At 37.2% G+C, this 18783-nt stretch overlaps 1 long non-coding RNA gene across 1 annotated transcript; it reads right to left on the bottom strand.

Annotated features, from left to right (window-relative positions):
* Positions 1–247: 247 nt before the first annotated feature.
* On the bottom strand, positions 248–5909 carry LOC130596622 (uncharacterized). The gene is made up of 3 exons (XR_008971572.1): positions 5823–5909; positions 450–588; positions 248–371 (listed from the first exon to the last, which is right to left on the bottom strand). It is a non-coding gene; the product is annotated as an uncharacterized LOC130596622 (long non-coding RNA).
* Between the last annotated feature and the right edge of the window lie 12874 nt (positions 5910–18783).

Here is an 18783-nt window from a genome sequence, read left to right as displayed (position 1 = left end):
TCCCAACTCCTTGTGCGCCCCCAGCCTGCTCACTGTTGGGGTGGGGTGAGAAGCAGAAAAGGCCTTGACTCTGTGTAAACACTGCTCAACAATAACTAACACATCCCTGTGTCATCAACACTGTTTCCAGCACAAATCCAAAACACAGCCCCATAATAGCTACTATGAAGAAAATTAAACCTACCCCAACCAAAACCAGCATAATGGGAAAGAAGTTAATTTCCACTGAAGAATAAAAAAAAATTTAAAAAAAATTGTGATCAGATTAGAAGATTTCAACTGAGTGCCTGCATTTAGCTCTTCTGCATACTTCTGCTTCTATGAACATCATGGTATTATATAGTGGAGATAAGGGAGGCCAGGTTCAGTGCCTGTGAAAAGAAAAATACTGAAAACAAGTAGGAACTACTTCCACTCCAGGTCTGCATTTCACTTTCCTGTGATCTCACCTGTACGAGGATTGTGGCATCCAAGTCATACATCATGCCTTCTTGTAAGAACGATTTCCACTCATCCTGCCAGGCATTTATTTGTCTCATGAGCTCTGTATACAGACTTGGTTCTCTGTATGGGACCATTAGCAATGAACTGTCATTTCAACAAAAGAAAAGAAAATATAAAAAGCTTGGCAAACATAAAAGTAACTACAACTGCAAAACTTTTCTCTGTGTTTCTTCAATGAAAATTTAGATACTTACATTATTGTTACTTGAGGACGCTGTAGGATGAAGTCCCTTCTCTAAAATTCTGAAAAATCAGAACGCTGTAGGATGAAGTCCCTTCTCTGAAAAATCTTAAAGGAAATGCAATCAATCCTAATAGGCACTTTTTTTTCTGTGATGAGAAGGAAGACTGTGGCAGCTAAATTCTCTGAATTACCTAAGTTATTCTGGAATAAATCACCCACAACTCTAGAACATGTTAGCTCTCTAAACCTGTCAGTCATGATCAGCAAATTTTTAAACACTAGAATACAGAAGAACATGGCTTTGATACGCAAGCCCTTGATACAGGTGCCGCAACTTCAACACCAAAGATGTATGGTTCCTGCAAGCATGTGAGATGAAATATTATACCAAAAACCCTCCACTGTTATTCCTTGAAGACTTCTCAGCAAGGATTAGAATATACATATTTCATGCAAAAATTAGACTTAAAAAACAAAATGGCTTTTATTTATGAGTAGAGAAATCCAAAAACCTAGAGTTGCTACCTTTACTTAATGCCAGGGCCATGAAAATGCAATGATCTGAAGAAATTCACACTTTCTTCTCTGGGGGCATTGTTACATGCTCAAAAAAGTCAAATTGCAGTTACCTGAGCTTGCAAATAATTTATACCTATCATTTGTCTTATAGTCCTAGCATTTTCCTGCTGTGCTGACCACCTATATGTGGATATATGTTGCAGCAGTCATGTTCTTGACACAGTCACTGAAAGAGAAGAATACGTTATTTGAGAGTATTTGAAATATCCAGGACTAATCTGCCCAGCAAAAACTACAAGCTCATACACTGAAAAAAAAAACAACAAACCCAAAACAAACAGAAAAAAAACCCTGCTTTTCCAAAGTATGAAATCATGAGTTACAAAGTCATTTTTTCAAATGTAACAACTGACTACATAAACCAGCAAGGAATCCCCACGGATTGTCACTTATTTAATTCCTCTTAGCAAATAAATGAGTATAAAAAAATCTTTTAAGAAAGAAATTGCCGACACCTGTACTCCACAGCAAATATAATCATGGAAGAGCACATTTTAGAAAACATTATTCTCCCTATTGTCACTTTTGATATTTTAATATTTTAAATATTAAACTTCCACGGCCTTTTCATCATAAATATCAAAATGTTATTAGTCAACAAGAACTGAAATATATTCATAACCTGATCTTATCATTACCAACTGTATCGCAAAGGACACATTTTTCTGATGTCTTATATATATTTTCCCATGAAAAAGAGTAGGGAAGATTTAAATTAAAAAATGCTTTCTATCATGCAGTGAAATCTACACTTTTCAGTGCCTATGATTTTCATTTCAGCACAATTGCTGCAAAATCCAAGCTGAAATCTAAATTACAGTTATCTCTGTTAAACAGAGGCTATTTGCAATCATTCCAACATTTTCAACACTTTGGCTGAAGGGATAAATGTGTCAGCATCTTTCTTCTTTAAATTTATGTATTAGAGGTTAGACAGAAAAAAAGGAAAACTCATTAGATCATCCAGTTCGTCCTGCCAATCTCTGTACCTATCATGTCTATCAAGTACTGCAGACAGCTTCTGGGTGTTCTCTGCATAATATATTGGCAGAATATGACCCAAAGTTTTTGTTTTCTTACTAAACGTCACCAAGATAAACAAACAAAAAAATCCCTCTGAGCTGAAACTAAATGAGAAGAGAACTACAACCAGCTGACCTAAAAAAGATCTGCAGGAGCTATGCATCAGCTGAGTTTTAAAACCTTTCACTATTCATTTCTAACACAAAAGCTGATCTTAGTGAATTTACAAAGGTGTCAGTCAGGGAAATACATTCCTATTTTTGGCAGCAAGAGAAAATAAGCATTAAATTTTTATATAATAAAATAGCAACATTAGGTTTAGAGAACATAAGAATCAAAATTTCCCTAGGTTCAGTTTCATTCATATCTGTGTCATCAGGAAAATAGTAGCAAGAACATAGTGTTGCCAAATTGCTTCTGTCCCACTCCTTATCCTTCCCTGCAAATTCAGAAAAGAAAATTGCTCCAAATCAAGCAGACTAGTATTTCTTCTTTGTTATTCAATTGGAGACCAGGACTGCTGTAAACAATTTATCTCCACATACATATCAATCATATAATATCAAATTTTATTGAAAAAAATAAATAAAATAAACCCACAGCATATTTACGTTTTAAAAAACCTCAAATACTTTTATTTGTCATATAGAATACTAATTTTAATGAGTGTTTCAAGCTTTTAAAAGATTGTAGCCCCATTTCATCATAGCTCCAGAGAACCATAATTGTGGTTCAGCCCCCCCCCAGCATTCTTGGCCTCACAAGACAAGAAATGTATAGATCATCTGTGCTGCAAAGATGACTCACAGTGAAACCAGTGGGGGCTAAATAAAATCCTTGTGTAGCTACATGCATTAATTTTCCAGTATTATTTTAGTTATTAAATCTCAGGATATTACCAAAACTGTTATCTTTGGCTAATTGTATCACCAAAATTATTATTGAATATACTGTGCAACACATATGCAGATATATCAGTTGAAAAAAAAAGAAGTAAACTCATCAATTTCAAGTTTCCCTGTTGATAAACTTTGGAACTGGATGAACTGGCTCTTACATTGTGATGAAAACCCCATATAAAATCTGAAAATTCCTTTTGCCTTTCAGCAGCCCAGGAGTATAATCAGGTGGTTTCTGGACCATCAAGAGGCAGGTTTCTCACCTAGCAATCACATTGTTTGTCCCATACCATCTTTGGTTACCATTCAATGAGGAACTTATTCTTGACTGGCAAAAGCTAAAAAGACAATAAGGACCTGAATCCAAAGCCTTGTGAATTAAACAGAAAAAATTCCCACTGGAATGAAGAGGTTGAGGAGGATACAGCCCTGAGCAATTTACAATATATCTTCTGATCTGTATTTTAAGCCTGGTAGAGATGGAATGTAAAGTATACATTGCACATGTATGACATATGTTTAATATAATTCCAAGGCATATCTTTGATTAAGGTACTGGAAAGGTATGAAAGCAAAAGTAATGTTGTAATTTAAAGCATGTAACCATTTATTTTAGTCTATGTATGTGCATTCACTGATAACACTTTCCTGAATCTTCCAGGCAGGCTTTAATAGAAAGCAGTGATAAATGTCACTTACTAGACACTCTCCACTGATATCATAAAAAAATTTACAAAACACCAAGATACAAATTTCCTCCAGTTTAACTTTTGCTTAAGATAGTGAGGCAAGGGGGCACAAAATCACAAAATGGAATATAGAAACCTTTAGAATTAGATTTAAGTATGTTAAGTTTGATGGCTTTGTAACAGTAGCAATGGAAAATTACTGAGGTGCACGATACATAGAGAAAAAAAAATAGAGTACAGCTAGAGAACATACTGAGAGTTCTCACAAGATAAATCGTTATAGTTGTTATAGTTGTGACATAGTTTAAGAAAAACAGTCTGGAAGAACAGGACACAGGGATAAAGAGCAACTGGGAGCCGCAGGTGTCCAGGATGGGCTACAGTTAAACTAACTGATAAGCAGGAGGACAGGAGGATTATTATGTCTCTGGTGCTAGCAAACCAATTAAACTGGTATGAGCATCTACTGCGCATGCTTCAAAGGCTGCCAGAAGTGATGAAGATTGTTGGAAGAAGTAAACGACCCTCAGAGACCACCACCACAATTCTGTGCGCATGCGGGGAGCTTTCTGGAAAATTACGTAATCCATACGTAGCCTCATGAATATGTATGTGTGCCCAGTGGCTATAAAAGGATGGCTTGTGTGGCAATGGGGAGACACACATTAGGAGGAGCTATCCCCCGTGTCTCCTGGCTCTGCGATAAAGAATACCTGCTTGTCAGCTTGAAAACTTTCTTGGCAAGTTTGTTCCTGGAGTTTTCTCCAAATCAACAGCCAGATGTTGGAGCTTCAGTTCACATAGGTTTCTTTCCCACCAAATGTTTCTGAAAGGCAAAAGCTAACAAAACTCAAGAATATCAGAATGTTTTCTGTTTTCAAACGAGATCTTCCTGATTAAGAAATGCTGAAGGCATTACCAAAGGGTTTTATTGTAAACACTTGAACTAATGTTGGTAAATGTTATTTTTGCTAGACCAAAAAAAGCCAGTTTCAGCCAGCTCCAAGATGGACTCACCACCAACTAAAGCTGAGTCCATCAGAAACAGAAGTCTTGAAGGGTTCTATTTCCTTATTTCCCACATATATTACCATGCAATAATGCTTAATATTATTATGTAAAACTTGAATTCTTCTCAAGTCATGACCATTTTCAAATGAGCTAAAAGAACTAAAAGTGTATAGAATTATTGGAAGTCACTACCATATATACATCTAATTTAAATAAAATATTATTTCTGATGCTGATGCAGCTGTGACTTTAAGTTACATAGTTTTTCACAAGTGCTAACTCTTATGACTATAACTGAAAAGTTAAAGCAAATCCGACTGGGGTAGAACCATTTAAGTGACTAAGGTATGGTTTTCCTAAATATGAATATCATCAAAGCTATAAACAAATAAATTTATATTAGAAACTGACAAGGTTAGTCCTGAAGACCATTTTAGAGCAATTGAAAAGTTGTTCCAAAGCAAAATCATGTTTCTATGCTTTTGCAGTCTAGCCTGAATATTGCGGTATCATCCAAATGCAAGGCTTTTCTTTCTTTTGCCTGTGTTGCTGGGAAGCACCCCAGGGCAAGAAAGTTTATTCCCAAAGAAACCCAAAGAACTTGGTTTGTTGGCTTCAGATACTTAATAGCTTCAGAACGGTTTGTTTCTTTGTATTTTTTTCCCGCACGAATTTTAGCCATCCAGTCTAAGAGTAAATCTTTTGTGACTAGGCATGGTCCGAACTCTCCCTGCAGCTGGTAGGGGAAACAGGGCATTTCTAGGACACATCCATCTTAAGATGGGTGTCTTGACATACCCATCAATGAGAACTGGGGTAAATTTCTACCTACAAGTGCCTTTTCTACAGGACGCTAGATTTTAAATAGCTGAGGCGGATATGTCCTTTCAGGCCAATATACACGTTTTCTTTCTACATGTCAGCCTCAGTCACCAACATCCTCCAATGCAGGACAATGTGTTATCACCAGTAGCAACCCAGTTCGCTATCTACCAGTTTGTTACTGTGCAGGAAGGTGACGTGTAGAAAGACATGATGATGTAACTGGAAATTGCAATTCAAAACTGCTGCCTGAGACAGAAAGAAGCCTTCCCAAGCAACAAAATTTCCTTACTTTTAAATGGTTTTAAGGGATTGGAGCAGAGCATTTAAAACAATTACTACAAACAAGAGATGTGAATTTAAGCCATGTCATGAACTCCTGCAAATTTGCCCAGGAATCTCAACTGTAAATAGCTTCTTCATAACATGTGCTGAGGTTCCGAACCAAGTGGGTGTGACACCAGCCTTATCAATTCTTTTAGCTTGGACTGTAAATCTCATTAATCTCGTACACCCATGGACTTTGTGATCTTGGTAACAATCTTCAAACAACTTTGCATGTGAATATTAATATACAAAAAAAGAAGAGTTCATCCCAATGTGAAGCTAAATTATCTGCAGTGTTTTAGAGATCAGCATGAAGGGATTTTACTTCAACATGTATAGAGTTATATTAATTATTATTAAACGTTTTACCTTCTGCACATTTCCCTGGGACATGGAGGTTTGAGGACAGTTGATCCCTTTTTGGTGAGTTCAAACTTTGTAGCTACATACTCCAATGGGCATGTTTGCCTGTTTAACTGTCCAATTTCCATTGATCCATGGATGTGGCAGGAGGTGCCAGTGCAGCCAAATCAGCTTTTCTAAGGAAAACATTCCTTAAACTTCTTATTATATGCATGTTTTATCTGAATTCCATTTTGTAGACTAATGAGAAACAGAAATAAGCATTTATTCCCTTTTGTGGAACAGATCTAGGAGAAGAGGGGGTTATGCTGGGCATGTTGATTTACCGATGTTGATTTCTGGTTGTTGATTTACCTTCTGTTTTAAGGGCATCTAAAATTGCTGCAGGATCTCTCCTTATGTATTTCTCATTAGTATTTCTGTCAACTGTGTAAACAATTAATTAACTAAATGAGGGGTTTTTGTCTCATTATTTACACCTATTTTTCACTTCTTTCCTCTGCCTATCATCTACAGGTTGAGATCGCTTGCAGAGAGCAGAGCTTTCCCCCTTGCCCATGCTGAAGGAGACAGCTCTTCCAAGGCACATGTACGAGTATTGTTTGAAATCTGGAGACTATGACAAAATGTGCTTATGTTACATAACTCTGCATAACCTTGTTATTGCCAGCTTCATGCTGACAATCACTGATTAACTCAGCCCCAGCACATGTCTGAAGTGAATCACAATGTGATGTCTGATTCCTCAGCAACATTTCACAGGAACCAGATTCTTTTTTTTTGTAACCCCAATTTAGGTAAGTAAATGTGAACATACTGTAAGATTCAAATAATATACTGTACATTAGACTCCCAGCTAAAGCCTTATCATATTATCCTTTATAAACTTAGCTCAAAATCCAGAGGGACTCCGGATTGCTTAATTAGTTAATTTCTGTTTTGATTGGAAAGAAGAAAGTAAACCTTTTGGAAATGAATTCATCAATTCAAACTGCATAACAGGCTTTATTGAAATGCAGTCTGCAATGTTCTTAAGTCAGCCTCATCACTGAATGTTGGGACTTATCTTAATTATGGTTGGTTGTAATACTGTACTTATATTAATAATGTTCTTATGTTAAAGAGATTTTTTTGACCTTTTGGAGTGCAGAAATCAATGAGAAGTTGATAAAGCCAAGTTCATTGCTGCCTAAAGTAAAGCAAGCCTGATTTGTTTACTTACCTAAGCCTTCATCTGTCAGACCCATTCTCAAATGATTTATAGACCTCTACCCAACGAAATCATTTAAAGTAGATTAGATTCAAGGAACAATCACCTCTAATATGACAAGCTGATGGAGGCTGACAGGTAACCAAGTTGCTCTGGATGGCAAACAAGTTTCTGAAATTCTGATTAAATTAAAATATTAATGGTACCATGGGGAAAATAAGATTGAATCATGTTAGGCGAATTCAGTATTAGAACCAAAATGCAAATAGCGAATCATTCTGTGTGAAGAAAGCCAGCTGAGGTACCAAGGGAAGTTACCTCCAGTAAAGGAGAGAGCAGGAAGTGAATTCAAATGAAAAGCATTGTGTCAAGAGCTCACCTTCACCTTTCTGAGGTCTCTGAAACAACAAGGCCTAACAGGCTCTGGGGTTGGTCTGAACACTTTTGAGAGGTTACATATTTATTTGGACTTGCAGCCTAGTACTAATGAACAACTCCTGCTTTCCTAAGGTTATAAGGTTATTCTTTGAAGCACTGATCCATGCTTTTTTTATCCTTTCTTCATGTTTGTTTAGTTTCTGTTTTCAATCCTGTACATTAAGTGGCTCTGGCTGCACTATAATTGCTATATACCTAAATGTATTGACACTGCCTGCTTTGGGATCTGCATTAATTTTGACATACAGGGTAATTAAATGTGCTATTCGTCTCACGTGCGTTAAGGAACAATAGGTGCCTTATCTGCCAGACATACTGAAGTATGCAATTACAACATGTTAAGAGTAGTTGTGTTTTGCCTCACAACACCTTTTATTAAGGTTCTTTTAAATATCTTTAAATGTTTTTTAATGGCAGCTGTGAAGTAAAGGCTATCCATCACAGCTAATATTGATGGGATTTATCTCATCACACTTTTGACAGGGTAGACATCTTCATCTGATCTAATTGCTTAGGCCCCCTTTTTAGTCAGCAGAGAAAAAGACCTGCTTATAGATTGCCAGTCATCTGGTCTGTTTTTTATAGTGCACTTGGCTGCAATAAACTACAATCTGAACACCAGATACACACCCCACACACACCATTCTGTATCTTCCAGGGGGAAGATGCTTGGTAGAGGCAGCAGGAAGCACCTAGAAAAAATGGTAACTGCATTCACAGTGCCTCTCTAAATAGTAAAGTGCCAATTTAATTTCAGAGCAACAGAGTTCTCCTGCTTTTTCCCAGAACGTACTGTATAAATTGTTGTGGCAATGGTCAGTCCAACGAGATCCACAGCTAGATGAAGAATGTGATTAACAGGAAAACAAAACAGCAGCAAGACAGCAGCAGAAAGATCCTTCCAGAGACCCTTATGTACAAGGAAGGATATGTTTTCCAGAGAAAAAAAAAAAAAAGAAAAAATATTGTTATGGAGTATGGAAGCAGTGGAAGTAGGGAAAAGACATGCATGAAGAACTGACCATGGTGGGTAAAAATGAGAAACAAAAAGTGGTTTTATCATCTCAATGGGAAAAAAAAAAAAGGGGTCAAGAAGAGGGTACTGCCAGGAGAATTCCCTAGACAATGGATCAGCTCACAAAGATATTTGATGAGTTTTGTGACTAAAAAAAAAAAAGAAAAAAAAGATGATGGAGACTTGGGCAGAAGGAGAGGCTGCTGTTGTTTTCTGACCTGAAACCAACAAGGAAGGAGGAATTTATTTACATTTCAATGCCACAAACAATGGCTATGTCAACACTCACATTACTAGTTAAAATCCTATTCAATTCTAGCTGGACTGTTGGAACTGCGGCAGTGTAATCTCACCAGTGGCAATACAAGAGTGAAAATGACCAGCAATCAGAAGAACCTGAAGCAGTTTGGTGGAGCTAAGAGACTGAGGTGCACATGGATCCTGGGGGAGCACCAAGACACAAAGAGGCCTAAGAGAAAGAAAAAGTGCCCCACTGGTTGCTTTAGAGCATCCAAGTAATGGATAACCAGTTTGACAACCAGCATATTCTGGTTTGAAGAAAATAATTGACAGCACCAATTATTAAAGAAATAAAGAAGCATCTTCATCACTACTGAGAAAAAAAGAAAAAAGTAATTTTAAGAAGGAAGAGGCAGAACAAAGCCTGTAAATATGACTTGCAGATTGTCTGCTATGTCTCAGTTTGTAGGTACTGTGGTAATAATAGGGAGGAAGTTTAAGCTTAGCAACAATGGAGCCTTTGTGCTCTTACCACATGTGACAAATGAAAAAAAGTATAATATAGTAGAATATAGTAGTGTATAACCTATACTAAAAGCATGGTTAGGGAAAAATGTTAGGTACTCAGAAGTTTAACTCGTGCCATTAGGGAAAAGCCTAGTAGAGCTCACACAATGCACATTTTATGTATCTTCCCCAGTGTCTGAAGCAAATTCTCAGACATCTGTGAATCATTATTTCCACAGTTCAACTACTTCTGTCTATACAATGTGGTTCTAAGATACAGGAAAATCTCCTTTGGCCAAATGGGCAGAGTACCATGGGAAAATACCATTTTCCTACACTTGCTGTCCAGACAATAATGATCTTGCTATGTTGTAAATTATGATGGGATGCTATGTCCAAGGTTTAAAAAAAAAAAAAAAAAAAGCCTAAGTCTTCATTTCCTAATGATGTTAGAAATTGCTTTCCTCTCAGATTTTCAACATGTTTCATCAAGCCATCATTTCGTGAGTGCTTTGAAAATTGTTCAATGTCCTTAGGTACCTAAGCAGATATCAGGTTCTTTGAAGTTTTCGTTTTTAAAAGGTTTGACCTCTAGGTACATTTCACATTGTAGTAGTGGAAGTGTGTCTGTAAGGTATTACTTCTAGTCTTGCTATATTTCTGCCATTCAGGATATTAACTACTTAGTCATTAATTTTGGTCCTATCACTGTCAGACACATGTTGTCATACAGGACAACTCTAAAAGTCTAGTTTCTCTTAAAAAATTCAAAACTAATATATTCTAATATTTTGACAGTTAGCTTTCATATCTTTACAGCATTAATCCATCATTATACAAAAAGGAGCAAATCATCCATTATGTAAAATCCAGGATGTAGAAAGTATGAGCATTTCTGCAGTAGAATCTTGAGCAAGAAGATGGGGACAAAATTTCAGAGTAAAGAATCAGTGTACTTCACCCATAAGGACAACCAGCAAAGGGATTTTTGAGAGAACACAAGTTGAGAGTGAATGCAAATTTATGTTCCAAGTTTAAACTTTTCCCCTGAACTTTCTTTTTAAAAACGTGAAAATTTTAATGAGACAGAAACAGCACTGTCCTGAGCGCTCCCTGTGAATGTGCCCATGAATTAATCCTTCCTTCTCCTTTCAAGAAGGTGGTTAATATTCTGGCTGTTTTAAAAAACTTTAAGGCTTAACTTATGTCCCATACTCTTCTTAATTCTCACTTTTTCTATCTCTTTCTTTCTCTACATAGATATAAATAATGTATATCTATACATGCAAACATAAAGGTGTGTACATATTTAAGTGTGTATGCACCTATTGATCTATAGCAAGGACGTATCTTAATAACTACCTATGCCTACCTAACTGCAGTGGCAGAGGGTTGATTTTTTTATATATATATATATATATATATATTAAGTTGGTAATACTCTGCTACTTTCATGCAGCAAAAAAACTGAGGATATTACTGGTACCAAAAGAAATATAGCCCAAAATATGTATCTTCTGTTTGTGGTAGATTTGATGGTTGTCTTACATCTAAGATCTTTATGTGCAATCAGAATAATCAGGGGTGTATGGTATTTTTTTTCTGTCTATTATACAGCACAAATTGCTAGTATATGGTTTGCCACATGGTTCCTATCTTTTATACACTCACCCCATACGTAGACTGAAAGCATTGGAAACATGTGAGTAGCTGTTGTTGACACTGGATAAGCATGGAATCCATATATTAAATTTCAACATCAACTATGCAGGCCTGAATTTCCTGTGGCTTTGGTTCTAATGCCCTGGTAATGTTTATGCTATCAATATTAGCTTACAGAACATTCAAGCTTTCTACCTGAGGGGTGGGTAAGATTAAACTGCTTTCCATTCTAGCAGAAAATTTTCTAGTTTTTGCCAAAGCTCCAAATACTACAAGACTGCTCCATGGAAATATAAAGAGGGGCTACATTCATAACAATATCCTAGATTTCAGCTGCTTTGGCCAATGGCTCACTCTCTATGCTAAATTACAAACAAAAAACAGTCCAGTGTTGTTTCAAGTGACAGATTTTTTTTTTTTCTTTTTTTTTGTCCTATCTCACCATCTTGTGATTTGCTTTGTCACTTATGCCTGGAATATGTGTGTGTTTCATATAAAATCAAGCACAGTAGCTTCAAGGTTCTTTCCCCATAGACTTTTGTCCTTGAATCCAAATTCAGCTTGAAGAGTACTTGCTGACTGACCAGGTCATGCTGGTAGGAATCAACAAGAGTATTTGAGCTCTCAAAGTGCCTTTTGTGGAGAATGCTCACTTAAATACAGAGGCTTCACAGCATTTCTTAAGGCAGACAGGTTTTGGATTCACCTGGAATCCTTTCTAATGAGATCATAGAAACACATAACATGCCCTCCCTTTTCTTCAAATGCTTCACCCTCAGTTTTGTGATCTTCCCCAGGAATTAGACTTGACTTTAGCTGAAGTTCATTCCATAAATTCTTGGGAAAATGAAGACTGAGATTAGAACCAAAAGCTGGCATCGAAAAATGACTGGCTGGTATAAAGATCTGAGCATAGGATTACCGGAGCAGAAGACAAGAAGAAATGAGATAAACTGCATTGACTGTAGCCATTTGGTTCCATTTTACTTTCAAATCAGTGGTACAGCTGTGGTTGTACAGGGAAGAGATGTCAAATGCGCACATGCTACAGCCAAACCATTGTCTGAGAAAAAGGTCAAAGTCACCTGTGAGGGGAGATAGGGAGAAGTGTTCCTGGAAGTTGGTCCTAAGCCTTAATTTTTTGGGTCACAATGGGTGCTCATTTTACTTCAAACTTCTACCATATTTGATGTTTTTGACATAATTTTCAAATATTTTCTTTAAATCAGCCATTTTAATGTAAGAGTATTTTTTGTACAAACATTGTTAAAGTTCATAATTCGGGGAATGTAGATAAAACAACTAAGCTTAAGCTTCTGAATACAAAAAAACTGCAGTTGAGGTGAGACTCTCTCTGCTAAAATAAAATCAAGTTCCTTCATAGCATTATAGAACTATAGGTTATAACCTATAAGCTACAGGTTTAGTCATATTTATTCATAAATCCACCTCTGGTCTGGTTGCCATATTAATACAGGTCTGTCTGGTAGAAACAACTTCCTTAGACATTTTGAATGTGAACTTTAATTTGTGTCGCGGTTTAAACCCAGTCAGGTAATTCGTTCGCTCACTTCCCCCCCCTTTCTTGCCCTCCCCCTGCTCTCGGAGGGACGGAGAGGAAAATCGAAAAGAATGCAACTCCCACGGGTTGACATAAGAACAGTTTAGTAACTAAGGTATAACACAAATCACTACTGCTACCACCAGTGATATTAATGATAAAGGAAATAACAAGGGAAGAGAATACAACATCTCACCACCAGCCAACCGATAACTTGCCCCCTCAGCCCGACCAAGCACCGACCGATACCTCCTCCAACCCTGCAGTCCCCCAGCCCCTTCCGGCTCACTCCCAGTTACCTCCTGGGCATGACGTGCTGTGGTATGGAATACCTCTTTGGTCAGTTTGGGTCAGGTGTCCTGTCTCTGCTTCTTCCTGGCTTCCCCTCCTCCCTGGCAGAGCATGAGGCTCACAAAGTCCTTGGCCAAACCAAAACATCCTTGTTATCAGCTCTGTTCCCGAGCTGAAAGTCAAAACACTGCACTACACTAGCTACCAAGAAGGAGAAAAATGACTGCTACTGCTGAACCCAGGACAATTTACAAACATCATTCTCCTTTATTCCCAGTCTCTGACTTGCAGCAATATCTAGAATAACTGATTCTTATCTAACTGTATTTACATAATTATTGGGGTTTCATACTTAACCTTGATGATTTTGTTGTGATGCAGTTGTGAAGGATCATAGTAGTTAGATGTGGTCTGAGTCAGATGCTGCTATCTAATAGTTCTACACTTGACTGATTAGAAAAATGTTGATTTATGGATTTTTTGATTGGTTGTCTTAGAGATTCTCATGTTCACTAATCCATTCCTTAAAAGAAATAAACCTTTATATGCTCTTTCCTCTCTCTGTGGATCTGGGATACTTTCAATCTTGCAAATAAATTATGATGATTTCTTTTAAATATTTATTGTTCGTTTATATAGCATTTGCTTCTAACTCTGCCATGAAGAGAGCAACTGTTGCTATCTTCCAGCTGGTATGATCTGTTCTCTAAGCAAGCTCGTTTTCTGACAGTATCAACACTGATTTTAAATGCGTGTCATGTCATTATTTGCTTGTTACTACTGTTTCTAATGGTGGCTGTTTTCCAGACACATGCCCTAGAAAGTATGAGAACTGATCAGATTGATGTGCTTTGCCAAATTTTCAATTCTGCAGGAAAAGTCTGACATTTTTCTTGGTAACCAGCTCTCCACTAGTCCCAGCAGCAGATAGACAATAAATTATGTGATCTAGATCCTGTCCCAGAGCTGCTTAATTAACCTAAGGGGTTAATTAAAACAAGATGTGTTGCATTGCCCTGCCAAGAACTTAAACCCACTGCTGATCTATTAGTCCTGGAATAACCACTGGTTCTTACGCCTTACATGCTACAGTTCTAGGAGTGTGTTTTCTGCTGCTTAAACTACTGAATCTTGATCAGCATGATCTCACCATTCTCATACAATTTGTCCCAAGGACTATAAGTCACCCTTTAAATACACTGTCAAAGAAATAGTGTCATAATAGGTTTAGAAGAACATAGTCCATTCCTGTGCTCCAAAATAGGATCAACAATATGCAAAACATGCTTAACAGGTAATCTGTTCCCAAAAATATACAGTGATGGAAGTTGTAGTAGCCTGCATCCCAGTGTGCCGGTAACTTTGACCAGCTTTTTTGCCCTCACTGATTACTCGGGTGCCTTGGGAGAGAGCTTGTGCTTTCACACTCCCTTTGCACACACATATAAAAAGACTCCACATTCTTCTAAGTGTACCAGAATGGGTATTGCTCTGCCCCTCCCTTGTTATCATTTTTTTTCTCAGTTGAGAATAAAGCTTTGTGGGTGGCATTATTTCAGCCAACAGCTATGGGATTCTCATGTAGATGATGAACTGGACAGCCTCACTCCCTGGCACCAAGGATACAAGCTCTTCTCCTCTCCTTACCCCTGGCTCACAGATTCTGGACATCTTTTTCTTTTTAAGTTACATTTTCCATTCAGGAAAACAAAATGTGATCTAAGAGGAGCTCAGATAACAAAGCTGGGTACATTCCAGTTATCTCCATATTCTAGTCCGTAGAGGTTTTTACAGTTGCCCAGTGTTATTGCAAGGGCAAAGTGGCATAGTCGCTAGGCCTCACTGCAATATAAACATCAAATTCTATTGTCAGCAGTCGCAGCATGTTTCTACATTATAAAATACAGACTATAGCTGCAATAATAACTGTAGAAGTATAGAATATCTAAACAATAAATATCAATGTATCTGAGAAAGCAGCTATTATGTCCATCTCTGTGGAATTCAAATCAGTTTCCTACTTTGTCCATAGTTTTCCATGACCCTGTACCTGATTTTCTGGTAATGGCTCCGTTCATCAGAATGAGTCCAAATGTCCTGAAAATATCTTCTTGTCCAGATGGAGAACATTTGTTAAATAGCAGGTATATGAAATACATAGATTTGTTTATTTATGTGTATGCTGAAAGGTAAAATATTCATAACCCACTGAAGAAAGCTTAGCCTTTCTTAAAATAGGGTAGCTTTAATGAAAATAACTGTGATATGAACTTTGCTTCCAGCTGCTTTTGGTAGACTAAAGGAAAAGCATAGGAATAAAGATAATAACATGTTATTAATGTTTATTGTTGAAATATGTATATATGAGTTGTGCTCCTTCATACATTATGTAATGTCTAAATTACACAAATGTGAGGGACTTTAATAAGTCGTCCACATGGTTTCATCTTTTAATGTAATTTTGCTACATTCTAAATGAAACAGGGGAAAGTCACTATTTTCAGCAATTTTAAAGATTGTTGTACATGTGAAAGAAGCTGAAATGTAAAACAGTAAAAATATTGTAGGTAGCATTGCATTAAGATCATTGATCATATTTCTTAATAAAATCAGGGTGCATGGAGAACTGAAGCAAAACTATGATGAAAAATGATACAAACATCCAACAGAGGAAAAGGAAGGAAGGTTGATTAGAAGTAAATCTGCAATTGAAATATGCTGTCTGTAGAAAGTAAATTATTTTCTGTCAATAACTGTTCTTTTTTTCTTTTTTAATTCAAATTATTCCAAATACTGTATTTATTGAGCCATAGTGGTGAGTGCTGGATTGATAGCAGAGGTTTGGTCCAGCTCTAGGCAACAATTGAGGGAGATATCTGTAACTCAAGAAACAAAATGCTGTTTTGAAGCTCATGCTGCATGGATGATGACTACTATAAAATTTTTACTTGATGGGCACTTCAGAGTTAGGAGCACTCTATAACAACTTTTGGGAATTCTAAGCAACATCACCTAGTTTTATTATTTAATTATTGATTTAGTAGATGTCTTTCAAGTAGCAGTATACCTGGCAAAACACATGCTTCTCACAGCACTGGGAGGACTGGAGAAAGGGAGATTAATGACTTTAATACACATTAATATATTAGTTCATACTTTATTACTAATTTATTTTGTAGCTATGAACATTCAGTATCTTCGCAGAAGAGCTGCTGCAAACCAAATGGACTCTGTTGTGACATAGGACCTGGTTTAGAGAATTTACATACCAACTGAGGTGGGAGCTCAAATCAGAGGGTGTTTGGCCATCAATTTCAACGACACTGCAAAGGTGCTTTTGTATCTTTTTGTACTGTCCTCCATCCCTTGGCTGGGAAGAAGGGACTGGTTACCCACAGGAAACCAAAACAAGCTTCAACATTTCTCATCTCCATGTTATAAAGACCCTTTTGCTAATCCAAATCCCATACCTTCTTGGATAAAAGTTGCTACTTTTGTATCAAAAGCACCCAGGGCAAAACTCAGTCTTTGGATTCACACTGCAGTTCTCTTACTGATTTCAAAGGGAATACAGCCTATGAAAAGTGTACAGAATATTCAGAACACACTGTAGGCCAAAAAAAAAAAAAAAAAAAAAAAAAAAAAAAAAGAGTTGGCTTAAAACATAAGTTAAAATTTATTGCTTTTACAATCTGTCATGATTTCAGAAATGCTGTTTGTCCTACGTGTTCCAAATTTGTCATAATCACCAGGCTAATGTGGGAACTAGGATTTTTGTTATGTCATAATGTAGTTTGCTTCCAGTTATTTTCTGAGACCTGACATTACCATTTATCAGGCAATAAACTCAAGGTAGTGTAGCTGTTTCAGTGGTGAGCAATCAGGGAGTGCTGGCTTCAAAATGCAATTCAATCTGAAAAAAAATGTAAAAGCAATACTGCCTACAAAAAAATGTTCTAGTTTTAGTGAAGTCACTCAAAGCTTTTAGATGAGATTTCCTCCTCCTTTCTCTTTTCCTGGAATATAATCAGCTAGAGGAGTTATGTCCCCTTCCACTGGAGTGGTTCTGTGGAAGTTTGATGTCTTAGTTCAAAGAAAACCCGAGGTGTAGAATTAGCTAATATTTTAAAAATAAATGTCAGTAGAATTTTTTAATCGTTGTAAGAAGTTGTTTCTCTTAGACTTTCATAAAAAGTCATAGATTGGTGTCTTTTCCTTTCTCTGTCACAGTCACACCATCCTTAATTATCAAGAGGCACAAACACCTTTGTCATTAAGCTCCTGCTAAGGTAATTGGAAAATTGGAGGGGGTAAGTTGAGAATATTATGAAATGCTCCAACTATTTCTCTACAGTGACAAAAGAAATTCTGTTCTGCTGTAAAATGCCTACAGGTTCATCTTGATGGTGAGGGGGAGGTGGGGGATGTATGCAGATGTGAAGGTGAAAACAGCACATGAATATATAAATATGATAACATGCATCAGGAGCCATTGGAAGAAGTCTTACAGAATGGTGAGTGAAGGGGTTTCAGTGGCTACCAAGGGTCAGAGAGGGCAGTGGAGGAGAAGACTGAGGGTGCCACGCAACCTATGGGAATGGACAGGAAGTACTTCAGGTGTGTTTCACCTGGTTAAAATAACTGCTGAAGTGCTGAGAAGATCAACAATGGTGCTCCATTTCCCTCTGGTTTGTGTATTTCTTCACAGCTTAGGTACCATCTCCCAGGGCAGCCCAACCTTGGGGACCCTCATACCAAGTCAGAACAGCACTTCTTCAGTGGCTTAGGAGAGGGACAATGCCTCTGAAACTCAGCACATGCAAAAGCAAACAAGTAGGAATAATAAAAAAGTAGGTTCCCTTTCAGTACAGCCCAGAGCAAGCAGATCTGAATGCAAGGAAGAATTCTTCAATGTGGAAGAAGAGCAGAAAAATTTTAATTACCTTCACTGGGGCACAAGATTTTACAAGGCCTACAAAAGAAGAATGGAAAGAACGAGAAGTTGCCAGAATAGCTGTAAAGAGGGATTGCTCAAAGATGCAACCAAAAAAAAAATACCTGAACAATAATTAATTAAGCTTCAAAATGTCCCTCTGAGGTAGGTAAGTATTATTAAACAAGAATATACAGAATTAATTAAGGTTTGCAGGGAAAAGAAAGGGCAGAGAAAAAAAAAAAAGAAAAAAGCAAGCTGAACAAATTAATGCTAGCCAAAGGGGTAAGGAGAATAAGACTCCCACAGACAGAATCAAGGAAGAAACATATTGTAGGAAGAAAACATACCCATTAATAATGGAGCCATTATTGGAACTGATTGCCAATGCTTTCTTCATTATTGGACTTGATTGCCAATGCCTCCCTAAGGGAGGGCAAAGATGCCAGACTCTTCACAGGGAGGAGGAGGTGGGAAGGGCATTACATCTTTGCTTAGCTTATCTTTTCCTTTTTGCTGGCATTC

The sequence above is a fragment of the Pezoporus wallicus genome, unplaced genomic scaffold (assembly GCF_028554395.1).
Source record: "Pezoporus wallicus isolate ANWC-B61680 ecotype Strahan unplaced genomic scaffold, APGP_CSIRO_Pwel_v1 contig_5787, whole genome shotgun sequence".
Taxonomy (NCBI): domain Eukaryota; kingdom Metazoa; phylum Chordata; class Aves; order Psittaciformes; family Psittacidae; genus Pezoporus; species Pezoporus wallicus.
Note: the sequence above shows the minus strand (reverse complement) of the source record. Positions and strands in the feature narration are given on the sequence as shown.